General features: G+C 32.7%; 1 protein-coding gene across 4 annotated transcripts in view; it reads left to right on the forward strand.

The window, feature by feature from the left end:
• Positions 1-3,420: 3,420 nt before the first annotated feature.
• LOC110640091 (homeobox protein HAT3.1) overlaps positions 3,421-13,079 on the forward strand; it is a 29,373-nt gene continuing 19,714 nt past the window's right edge. Inside the window, exons 1-2 of one of the 4 annotated variants that reach the window (XM_058151452.1) lie at positions 3,421-3,586; positions 3,699-3,732. The gene's annotated coding sequence lies outside the window, so the exon portion shown is untranslated. The other 3 variants (XM_058151451.1, XM_021791273.2, XM_021791280.2) reach the window with 3 other exon arrangements.

The following is a 13,079-nucleotide window of genomic DNA, read 5'->3' on the forward strand; positions in this document are numbered from 1 at the left end:
TAGTATCTTGAATGCTTAGGGGGATAAACGGACCATGAAAAGCTTTAATCAATTTCTTAACTCAAGAATTGGGGATGGAATTCTTGAAAAGACTGACGGCAACAAAGTTGTCTCTTATGATACTCTCTAATCACTAACCCTTGAAAAGACTGAATTATGGTTATTGAACGGTGATGACTACTTGTACGCTAGTTTTTGAGCATTCAATATCTCTTTTCTTTAGCAATAACCTAGTTTTTGAGCGCACAATGACCTAGTATGCGTGTGTCTTTACTTAATAAAAAAAAAATATAGATTTTTTCTCCTAATAACCGTTGTTGCTATTTTTCGTCAAAGGATAAATTGCAGAATTTTTAATTTTATTTTATATTTTTTAATATTTTTTGGATGTAATTGAGTTTGACTAAGATTTAAACTCGAGACATCATAGTCTTGCAAATTACTTTACTACTACTAAGTTAAAATTGATTGGTTTTTGGTGATTTTTTTTTTATGAAGTATTCATCATTATTATTATTATTATTTCATCAGAAACTCTGTCATGCAGCTACCTAAGCTTCTAAATTGTTTTGGCTACAATTAGGTCGAAACCCGCATGAAATTGGTGATTTTGATTTATTGGGGATATGAACCTGAATCACTTTTAAGGTCCTTTTGCTATTTTGATTTTGACTTTGATGCAATTTTGATTTTGACTTTGATCAAATCAACAGTCCACATTTTTTAAAATTTTTTTTAAAATTAAAAAATCAGTTCTGATATGAAAATAAGCCGATAATTCCAAGTCAATTTAATCAAATTTTAACTGATTTTAATTTAAATTGATTTAGTTTTGGTCTGACTCAGCCCTTGACTAGATCTATTTTTTTACCAATAAAGAACATGAAAGTAAAATCTAGGCCTGAGCAGTTTTGGGTGTGAATCGAAAAATTGAGCAGAATCGAGCCATTTTGGTTCCATCATTTCCGTTTTTTAGTTCTATCGGTATGGTTCGGTTTAAAACTTTTAGTATATTCGGTTTTCGATTCGATTCGATTTTTTATCGGTTAAAACTGATAAAACAATTAAATCGAATAGTAAAATGGCCCAAGAAAATTTTCAGCCCAAGATGCATAAGTCTCAAGGCCCTTATCTAGTCCAATTATCCATTCAAGCTCAGCCCAGAGAATAGAAATTAACCTAAAATATTTTCGGTTTAATGCAATGAAACTAAAACCAAATCATTATTTTTCGGTTTTGTTCGGTTTGGTTATTCTTAAATATTTAGTTTGATTTGGTTTACTTTTTTAAGTGATTCTATTTTTTTGTTTTTGGAGTAGTTCAGTTCGAAACCAAATCAACAGAATACTCCCCCCTAATAGAATCTAATTGGGGTTAAAAGAGCGTTACACGGCTGGGTCTCTCTCTCTCTCTCTCTCTCTCTCTCTCTCTCTCTTCTAATTGGGTTGGGCTTTTTTAAACGCACTACCATATTCCTTTCACCCAGGGACGTAACCACTTTATGGACAAGGGGGCATTGGCCCCCCAAATTTTAAAAATTTTGAAGGGTGTAATAGTAATTTCACAAAAAATTTTGGTTATCACCTACTAAATTTTGATAGGCACTTCACCTTTTTAAATTTTAAAATTTTTTACGAGTGTAATAATTTTTTTAAAAAATAGTTTTTTTTTTACTATTATTTGTAAAATTTTGATGGAGCAATGACTTAATATTTTAAAAACTTTTAGTAATTTATTAGTAATTTAAATAAAAATTCTAAATTCTTTGCTATCTTATTGAAAGAATAATATCAATATTGAAACACAAATATTTTTGCTAAAAAAATCCTCAAACATTATTGCTTTATGGTATCTTTTTCTCCATTAATTATATTTTATCATTTTACATTTCTAATAAATCCACAAACACTAACTTTATGCTTTAAAATTTAAATTATTGGACAATGTCATCAAATCTTTTATCATATTTTTAATCAATTTAAAAAACTTTAGTGACTTTGTACTCATAATTTATTATTATTATTGGAATCTCTTATTGCTGAAATTTCATTATATTAACAAAATAAATTGAATAAAGTTTTTAAATTTTAAGCCATTAATATATTTTAAGTTCAAAAAATTATAATATTATATATTTTTAAATTAATAACAATTTCAATTAATTTTTAACAAGTCAATTTTATCTAAGCAAATTTATTATCAACTTTTATTTATTTCATATATATTATTTTTATAAATTATATATTTTAATTAGACTCTCTATTTAATTATATAAAAAAATTAGACCTCCTAATTTGAATTCCTGCCTTTGTCACTGTTTCCACCTAAAGCCTTTTTTGAGTAAATGGACTAAAATGGAAATTGATTGAGGGAGTGTTTGATTCAGTTATTAGATGCAACTGATAGCTGAGAGTAGGGTCGTGCATGGTTTTTGGGGTTCTGAACAGAATCAAAGAACCATATCGAATCGACAGGAACCATATCGAACCAAAGTTATTTTAATACTTTGGTTTGATTTTTATTCTTTACTAAGAACCAAATCAAAATCATACTAAAACTGAATTGAAATCATACCTAACCAAGAACCAAATTTATACATATATTTTTCTATAATTTTTTATATGTATTATATATTTTTAATATAATTATATATTTTGATATATGTATATATATTTATTAACTAAATACAACTTAATATTGCATTTCATTTTTCTATATTTTCTTAATAATTTTAGTTATAAATATATTAAATTACCTTATAATTTTTAATTATAAAAGTACTATTATGCTATAGATATGTTAATTCATAATTATGTTTATATCTTATGGTTAAATATTACATAATTAATACGATAGTTAATATTTTTAATTTATCACTCTAATTTCACTTTCTTTATAACATTTATTTTTTTATTTTTTTCTTAAATTATTAAATTACATTTTTAAAATTTTTTATTTATCTATTTTTAATAATAAAATAAATAATATAATATAATAAATTAATAATTATATATTTATTTTAATAATAAAATAAATTATAAAATATACCTTTTATCAATCATTTTATATATCAACAACAATAATTATATATAATTTACTAAATATTTAATATAAATTAATTATAATTAATTATCAATTAATTAATATCAATTATATATAACAATTAAATTAAATATATCCTAAATTAATTGTATTTCCATTTCCGCCTTTGCTTAAAAAAAAAGAATCCTTTTGCAATTATTAAGCTTTGTTTAAAATTGACGTGTCGAGTTGAATTAAATAAAATAGTTTTTATTTGATTTAATTTTATTTTAATTAATATTTTATATAAAAATAATTTTATCATTTTTAATTTTCTGATCCGAATTAAAATACTGAGTGATCCCACCGTAACGGCGAGGAGTGGAGTGGAGTGGAATAGTTGTACGTTTGAAACAGCCCAGCACTGGTCCATTGGCAATTAGAAAAAAGTGAGAAAAGCCCAACCCATGTTAAGACAGGCTCGGTAAAAGCTACACTGCGAGCGGCAGCGCACAATAGCAGGATCTGAACCCTTTCTCCGCGCGACGGTGACCCAGATTTAGAGGTTTCTACTCACTGTTCACCGCTTATATTCTTTCTTTTTCTGCTGCTCTTCCCTCACACACAACTCTCTCTCTAAAAACTATTATTTTTTCCTTCGTTTCGCATCCTTGCAGAGAACACGAGATATTTTCCAGAGAAGAAGCTAAGGTCAGTTCTCTGCTGCCATTTCTCATTCTCTTCTCTCTGTTTATAGAACGTAGAATCCACTTTTAATCGCTAACTTTATGTTTATAGAACGTAGAATCCACTTTTAATCTCATGGGTTTGTTCTATAAGTTTTAGAGAATTGAAATGTCACCTAAGCTATGGCTCCTGAATTGGGTTATTGTTTTTTTAACTAGTTATTGTTCCTGAGTTTATATCTACTTGTATTTGGTTGGCTTCAAAGGAACCTGAGGAAACGAGGAGAAGATATCAATTTTTCGTTTAAAAGAAATTCTTTTAAGCTGAAATTCTTTTGTTTTAGGTGTAAAATGTTTACAACTACAAAAAAAAAAAAAAAAAAATTTCTGTTATCCTTGGCTGAGGTTTATTACTTATAGAATTTGTACGCACTAGTTTATGGTATGCTTGCAAGGAAAATTTCCCATTTTTGTCGATAATGGAGATGTTCATGGGTTACCATTTGACTATGAAATATAGTTTTATATTAGAGGATGCTGCAGGAATCTTGCTCTCAACTTTTTTGTTGTGTCAGGAGTTTTAATTATATTGTTTTAATCTATGGCAGCATTTTAAATATTTCTGCAAACTAATTCTTAGTTCCCTTTTCTGGCTAGATATCACTACTTTATAATTATAACTTTCCAGCTATTTTAAAGTACTTCTAAATTGCTAGTATCCCATGGGTTTGGATAGGGTAATAAGCCCCTTATAAAGCCTTGGACACTGCTCCTCCTTTCTTAAGCTAGCTCTTGGGCAAACTTTTGGGGTGAGTTAGGGGGGGGGGGGGGTGGTGTGTGGGTGGTATTAATATTTACATTGGTTTGGGATAGGGTAATGTGCCCCCTTATAAAGCCTTGGGCCTTCTTCTCCTTGAGTTAGTCTTTGAGGGTGAGTTATACTTGGCCTATTTTTTTAAGATAAATATTTTTTTCCCCTCTTTTTTGCTGTATGGTAATTCATGCGATTTTAAGACTTTAAAAAGGACGTATCCCTTAACAATTGATGTAACTTCTAATCCTTTCTTGATAGAAGGATATGCGAGTTTATTAATGGCCATTTGTGATTCATATCAAATAACAGATGAATGCAGCTACAAATAAGATGCCAATTTGATTTGAGTGTTGATTTAGGGAAGACTTGGCCATGATGCATTTGTATAGATTTTATTTTTCTTGCAGTTGTCATGTCTTTTGCCTTTATTGTGACTGTTATTTTAAAATTATCTTGTGGTGTTTATTGGTTGACAAATAAATACTATAAAGCATAAGTGTTATCAAGTTGCAATTCACAACTTATTGTCTTTCTTTCTAGTTTATGCATAGGTAAATTTCACACATCGTTCTTGAACTTTAAGCTTTGTAATAGTCTTGTCTCTAAACTTTAATTTGTAACACAAAACTTTTTTGGACATCAATTTAATTATCAATAAAGCTCTTGTAACCTGAGATGGTTGGTTTCTCGATTAACCTGTTGACATGTTAGACGTTAGAGAAAAAAATATTTTCTCTCTCCTCTCTCTCCATTTGAGTCTCTCTCTCCCCCTCTCTAATTTTGCCGTAGCCTAATTGCAACCCCTCATCTGTCACCATCCAACATCCATCACCAGTGCCTCTCCTTTCCTCCCTCTTTATTTTACTTGACGAGTTGTAATGTTCACCTTCTCCCTCTTTACTTGTTTTTCGCAATCCTACCAAACCAACACCACATGCAACTCGATAAGCATAGAGAAGCTCCCATTATCTATCCTTTACCCATGATTCTTCCCTTTGTTTCCTGGTTTACTTATGATTCTCCCCTTAATAAAAAATACACCTAAATTTACACAAAAGTTGAAACTTCAAAACAATAAATCTAACATCCAAAATCAACAAATAAAAATTCAACAAACCCAAAATCAAATATCAAATAATTAAAACAAAAAATTCAACAAACTCAAATTAAAACTACAAATTTGGTGAGGAGAGAAATAGAGAAACAAAACTTTCCAATGCATGGTAAGCAAGGATGCATTGAGAAAATGCTTTATGATGCCTAAGAACAAAAACAATCCAAATCTCAAAATCCACCATGCTGACCTGAATTGGAGGGTAGCTTGTAGTTGTTGGTGAAGATCCAGAAGACACATGTACAAGATCAACACCAAGGCCACAAGTAGGATCACCAACAAAAGTTGAAGGACATTTTGAGTTAGTGAAAAATGGAACATCATTTTGGATTCAATGTGTGTAGCTTTTAGCTTTGGTAAAGCTTTGAGAAATTCAAAACTTCATTGCTTGTGGATTGAATTTATTTGCTGCCAAAGACGATGCAAATTTTACCAATTCCATATATGAACTTCTCTTCCCCATATCTTTACAGTCTTGGTAAGGCTATGAACATCACATTGGCTTCATACGATTTGCTCAGTTCCTTTACGTTGGTGCTCTGTGTTCACTTTACCATTATTCTAGTCATTATAACTCCTGCGGTTGGAAATTCGGGTCATGCTTATTTTCTCTATGACTTTGATTATAACTTCTTTTCCTTTTTTTGTCGTCATCAATCTTTGCACTACTTGTGTTTGTGACTTAGATTGCTTATTATTCTTGTATGACCTTCTCAGTTACAAGGGTTTTGATAGGAAGCGGTTGAGTTTGGTGTTGTTGAACTAGGTATTTGGGAGAGGAAAATTCTATATTTTCTATATATAAAACCTTTGTACACTTTCTCCTATTTATATACAATGATTCTAGATCTAAAGGAAACCTAGATAGACTAGAAGACTATCATAAGAGAAAGAAAGTAATTACAATTACATACAAATTCTACAGTGAATGAAACACGAGGTTTCAATACTTCGTCTCAAGTTAGTTCAAGTATGGTACACATGTCCAACTTGCAAATCAAAGTATGGAATAATTTGCTGCTTAATCCTTTAGTAAACACATAGGTCACTTATTCTTTTGAAGTCACTTATTCTTTTGAAGTCACTTATTCTTTTGAAGTCACATAAGAGACACTTAAAGATTCATCTACTATTTTCTTCTTTATGAAGTGTCGATCAATTTCTATATGCTTGGTCTGATCATGTTGAACTGGATTATAAACTATATTGATAGCAGCTTTGTTGTCACAAAATAAGGACAAATTGTTTGTCTCTACTAGTCTCATTTCCTCCATTAATTTCCGCAACCATAGTAACTCACAAATACCTTGTGTCATAGCTATGAATTCTGTCTCTGCACTAGATCTTCTTGTTAAATTCTGCTTCAGTACTCTGTCTCTGAACTGGATCTTGTTGTTAAATTCTGCTTCTTACTGGTCTAAGTGACTAAATTGCCACCAACAAAGGTATAATAGCCTGATGTTGATTTCCTATCATCGAGAGATCCAGCCCAATTTGTATCAGTAAAGGCTTTTATTTGGAGATGGCCATGTTTTGAAAAAAGAAGTCCTTTTCCCGATGCATATTTTAAATACCTAAATTGCGGAAGGCAGAGGTTCTCGAGGATCGTGCATGCACTGGCTAACTAGGCTTATAACATAAGGTATGTCTGGTCTAGTATGAGAAAGATAAATTAATCTCTGGTCTAGTATGAGAAAGATAAATTAATCTCTGGTCTAGTATGAGAAAGATAAATCAATCTCTCAATTAACCTTTGATATCTCTATGTCAATCGACTCCCCAACCCTTGTTTGCAACTTGTGATTAGCTTTAATAGGAGATTCTAATGGTTTACATCCCAACATTTCAGTCTCATCTAAGAAATCCAATATGTACTTCCTTTTAGAAATAAAAATCTCTCTATTTGATTTGGCAACTTTTATTCCCAGGAAGTACCTTAATTTACCCAAGTCTTTAATTTTAAATTTCTGGGCCAAGCATTCCTTCATATGAGCAATTTCTTCCTTATCATCTTCTATTACAACTATATCATTAACATAGACAATAAGCAATGTAATATTCCCTCTACGATATTTCATAAATAAGGTATGATTAGCATTGCTTTGATGGTACCCAAAGGAAATCATGGCCTTACTAAACTTGTCCAACCATGCTCTTGGTGACTACTTCAAGCTATATAATGCCTTCTTCAATCTGTAGGCTTTTCGTTTGGTCTTTTTATCCTTAAATCTTGGAGGAATCTCCATGTAGACCTCATCTTCTAAATCTCCTTGAAAAAAAAAAAAAACATTTTTAATATCAAATTGCTATAGGTCCCATTCAAGGTTTACAGCACATGACAGTAAGATCCTGCTAGTATTCATCTTTACAACAGGGCCAAAAGTCTCCTGATAATCTACCCTATATGTCTTAAGTAAAGCCTTTTGCCACTAGCTTGGCTTTATATTTTTTTAATGGAGCCATTTGCTTTACATTTTACAGTAAACACCCATTTGTGTCTAGCCAGTTTCTTCTCCAATGGAAGGCTAACAAGATCCTAGGTCTCATTTTTTGCCAAAGCCTTCATCTCTTCTACCATGGCAGCTTTCCATTTTAGACCAAGGTATGCTTTCTTCCAATCCTGATAAAAACAGAAGAAACAGATAAGACCAAGGCTTTGTAGGAAGGAGATAAAGAATAATAAGAAATAAACTTGGATATGGGATGTTTGGTGCAAGTCCTAACCCCTTTTCTATGAGCAATGGGTATATAAAGATCATCAGCGGAAGAATTAGAATCAGATTGAGTATCAAAAGGATGAGTCTTACCACATAATTCTTCAGGCTCAGGATGTGCAGGAGCTGAATCCAGGGATTCTGACTGATTAGGTGTATCATGCTCAATGACTGTATCTGTCGTGTCATGGTGAGTGTAAGTTCTTAAATCAATTCTATTCAGTCTCTTTGTGGATTGATGAATGAAGAGTAATTGGCCTATTCAGTCTCTATGTGGGTTGAGGAGCAATAGGCTTATCGTCACTACTTAGATTAGGTTCAAGTCTAAGAATCTCCCACTGAAAAGGAGTAGGGAAAGTAACCTCTTCCTTATTATTCTCCTTCTGAAGAGGTAACTGGAAATAGGGTTTAGATTCCCTAAAGGCTACATCTATGGTCACAAAATATTTTTTTGAAGGAGGATGATAATATTTATTACTTTTTTTGAGTTCTAGAATAACCCACAACATATATTAGTGCTCTAGGTTCTAATTTCCCGACATGTGACCTATGAACTAAGCAAACATACCTAAACACTTTTTGAGTAACAATATAAGAACTCTTAACTTAAGAATTTTCAAATCACTCTTAAAGTTTAGTGTGTGAAGGGGCATCCAATTGATAAGATATGCTATAGAAAGAACAGCATCCCCCCAGTAAAACTTGGGAAGATTTGTTGTGAACATAAGGGATCTAGCCACTTTTAAGTAAATGCCTATTTTTCTTTTCAGATAATCAATTTTGTGCACTAGTATTTACACAACTAGTTTGATGTAGGATTTCATGTGAATCTAAATAAGACTGAAAAGCTTTATTCATATATTTTGTCCCATTATTAGTTCTTAGAATTTTGACCTGTTAATCAAATGAGTGCAAATCATTTCATGAAATTGTTGAAAATATGAAAATACTTCATTCTTAGCTCTCAACAAATAAATCCAAATCAATCTAGTACAACAATCAATGAAAGTAACAAACTATCTATAACTAAATAAAGCGATTGTTTGAGCATGACCTCATACATTAGAATGAGTAGTCATAAAAGGAGCCAAAACTTTATTATTTATTGAAGAATAAGAATTCCTTGTGTATATAACAAGTTCACAAGCATCACAAACTAATGATTTTGATTTGCATTGTCTAAACAAAATGGAATAAAACCTTTCTAAGGTTGAAAATGAAGGATGTTCTAATCTTTTATGCCACTGAGTGATCTCCTGATTAGCTCCTATTCAATTTCCTAGCAAAGCTTTAGGCTTTGAGAAACCAACACTGTCATCCAACAAAAACAAGCCATCTTGCATTCCACCATTACTAATCATTCTCCCCGTTTTCAGTTCCTGAAATATGCAATGGGTAGGAAAAAAAAAATTCAATTTTGTAATTAAGGGTTTTAGTAATAGTGCTAATAGAAGATGTTAATCGGAAAACTGGGCACATGTAAAATTAAAATGAGATTTATATTGGGAGTACATTCTACAGAACCTGTTTCAAAGATATTGGCCAAGGATCTATCTGCTATGTGGATTTTATTTTTCTCTAAACATGGGAAATAGGTTGTAAATTTATTTGCAAAGTTTGTCATGTGCTTATTTGCTCCAGAATCTATAACCTAAAAAGATTTTTCAAAATTCGCCAGAAAAGTATTACCTTATTTAACAAAATTAGAAAAGGCAACTGTGGCAATTTGAGATTCCAGTTGTGACAGCAAACGTCTTAGGAATTGTACTTCTTCATTGGAGAGGATACCACTGGTGGCAGTAGGAGCAATGTCTTCAAAAAAGTCTACTGTCTCATATATCTTCGCTTGTGGTCTTGCTGAGCTTGTCCATTTCACTCCGCACCCTTTGGATGGCCGACCATGTAACTTCTAGCAATGTTTCTTTGTATGCTGAGATTTTTCACAATGATTGCAATGTAAATAATTCTTATCTGATGGACTATTATGTGATTGTTCACGGGAGGAAGCTTAAAGCAGCTATTAACCTAGCCTTCCCAGTAGGTATAGAGTGAATCATAACACTTTTTTGGTTTTCCTCCTGCTGCACATATGAATAAGTCTATCTTAGGGAAGGCAAACGGTCCTTACCCAACACTTGGATTAAAATTTGATCATATTCTATACTCAACTTTGTAAGGAAGTCATAGATTTATTCTTTTTTAATCAAATTTTGGAATTTAATGGCATCAGCAGTACAGGCGGCTTGAAAATCTTGGTAATAGTCTAGTTCTTACAACAAACCACTCAATTTAGTAAGGTATTGAGCAATGGTCACCTCTCCTTGTTCTGTATTATGAACCTTGTTTCGTATCTCATAGATTTGTGTGCCATTTGCCCATTTGGGAATAAGTTTGGGACACAACACTCCATATTGCAATAGCACTATTCAAAAGCAAATATCTGCGGGCTATATGTGGTTGCATTGAATTAATTAGCTAGGACATTACAAAGGAATTCTCATATTCCTATTGGCTATGAGTAGAACTACCAGGTTCTTATTTTTTTATTTTTTTTTTTCTGATAACATATCATTGTAGTCCTCTAGTCTGAATAAATAACAAACAGAATCTTGACCATGCAAGATAGTTAGTATTATCAAGTTTTACCGACCTAATTTGTAGAGAAGGATTGTCACCTATTGGGCTCATCCTTGTTTCAGTTAGATCTTTTCTATCAGTCATTTGTTAAACAAGAAGCCAAAAAAGAAACAACAAAAAATTGCAAAGAAAATAGCAGTGGCAATGAAAGGAAAATAAGTCTAGGGATCAAAGGTGCAAACCAAGAGGTGAAAACAACTGGGTAGAGGCACAGAGCCTTGGGAAGACCGCTGGAGGAGTTGGTCGGAAACTCAACTCAACTCAATTACGACTTTATCCCAAAAATTTGGGGTCTGTTTTATGGATTCGTTTTCTCCACTCTAAATGACTTTGGGTTAAATCCTCAGAAATGTATAATGCTTCTAGGTCATGTTGTACTACTCTCCTCAAAGTCAATTTAGGTATACCCTGGATAGAGACAGAGCCTTGGGAAGACCGCTGGAGGAGTCGGTCGAAAATAGAGCCCAAAAATAGGTCCACATGCCTGCGTGTGTGAATGGCGGTGAGACTTGAAACGGTGCGTGTGACCACGTGCGATGCTAGATGGTGTTGGTTTTCCTGGATAGATTGATCGGCGGCTTTCCTTCTTTTCGGGATGGGCGGTGACAACCAACTCCCTCTATGATTGTGTCTAGAAGCTTACTCTAGCAAAACCTTAACTTTGGTTGAACAGTGTTTCATGCCAAAAATAAATGGCTCAGCTCTGATACCATGTTGAACTAGGTATTTGGGAGAGAAAAATTCTATATTTTATATATATATATATATATATATATATATATAAACTTTGTACTCTTCCTCCTATTTATATACAATGATTCCAGATCTAAAAGAAAGCTTAGATAGACTAGAAGACTATCACAAAAGAAAGAAAGTAATTATAATTATATACAAATTCTACTGTGAATGAAACACTCCTACAGGTAATGAAACACGGGATTCCAACAGGTGCAGTATTGGGCTAGGAACTCGTGTTTCGATGAGGAGGCCATGGCTATGATGGTGGAGGTTGTGGGGTTTTTGAACTGCTTCATGATTTTTCGGGGAGGGGGGTTGATCACAATAGGAGGATAGAAGGGAAATGGATTTTGGGTTGCGATTTGAGGTAGGTTGGGGGGGGGGGGGGGGGTTGTGGGTTGTGTGATAGGTGGGGGACAGGAAGGAGGGTGATTGGAGGTTAGGGGCAAGGAGGGAGGTAACCTGGGTTTGGGTCTATGAAGAAGGGGGGTGTTGGTTGGGTTTGGAAAAAGAATGAGACAGAGAGATGGAGAGGGAGAATGAGATAGAGAGATGGGAGGACAAAGACTAGAGAGGGAGGGATCATGGAGAGAGGATAGGAAGAGAGAAAGGGGAAGAGAAACAGATTATGTTGATTTATTGTAATTAAAAAATTTTAAAAAAATTTAGCTAAAATGGCACATTAGCTTTTGTTATCAGTAAACTAGTTATTAAGTTATAAGGGCTTTAGTGATACTTAAATTGATATTTATGGGAGTTTATGTTACAAATTAATGTTCAGCAATGGTGCTGTTGTAGTGTCAAATATTCAAAGAGGATGGATGAATTTTACCCTGCATTTGTACAACGTGTCTTGCAACCTTTTTAAATAGTTGCTTCTGAAGAAGAATGTATATTGGCATTTAAAATACATTCGATAGATGTTTACAATAATCTAAAAATTACTTTGAATTTGAAAAAAAAAAAAAGAACCTGTGGACTATGGAAGCGATAGAAAAGAATGTGAATTATACTAGAAGGATTAGATCTTTAGAAGTAAAGGAAGCACTTAAGAGAATGAAAGTGGGTAAAGCCTGTGGACCCGATGGTATACCAATTGAAGTGTGGAAGTGTTTGGGAGATATGGGAGTGGCATGGTTAACTAAATTATTTAATAAGATTCTAAACTCAAAGAAAATGCCTAATGAATGGAGGAGTATTTTAGTACCTATTTTTAAAAATAAGGGAGACATACAGAGTTGTTCAAACTATAGGAGAATTAAACTCATAAGCCATACTATGAAGTTGTGGGAGAGAGTTGTAAAACATCGACTACGTCATGACACTTCTATCTCGCCCAATCAATTTGGCTTCAT

Source organism: Hevea brasiliensis, chromosome 8 (genome assembly GCF_030052815.1).
Source record: "Hevea brasiliensis isolate MT/VB/25A 57/8 chromosome 8, ASM3005281v1, whole genome shotgun sequence".
Classification (NCBI taxonomy): Eukaryota; Viridiplantae; Streptophyta; class Magnoliopsida; order Malpighiales; family Euphorbiaceae; genus Hevea; species Hevea brasiliensis.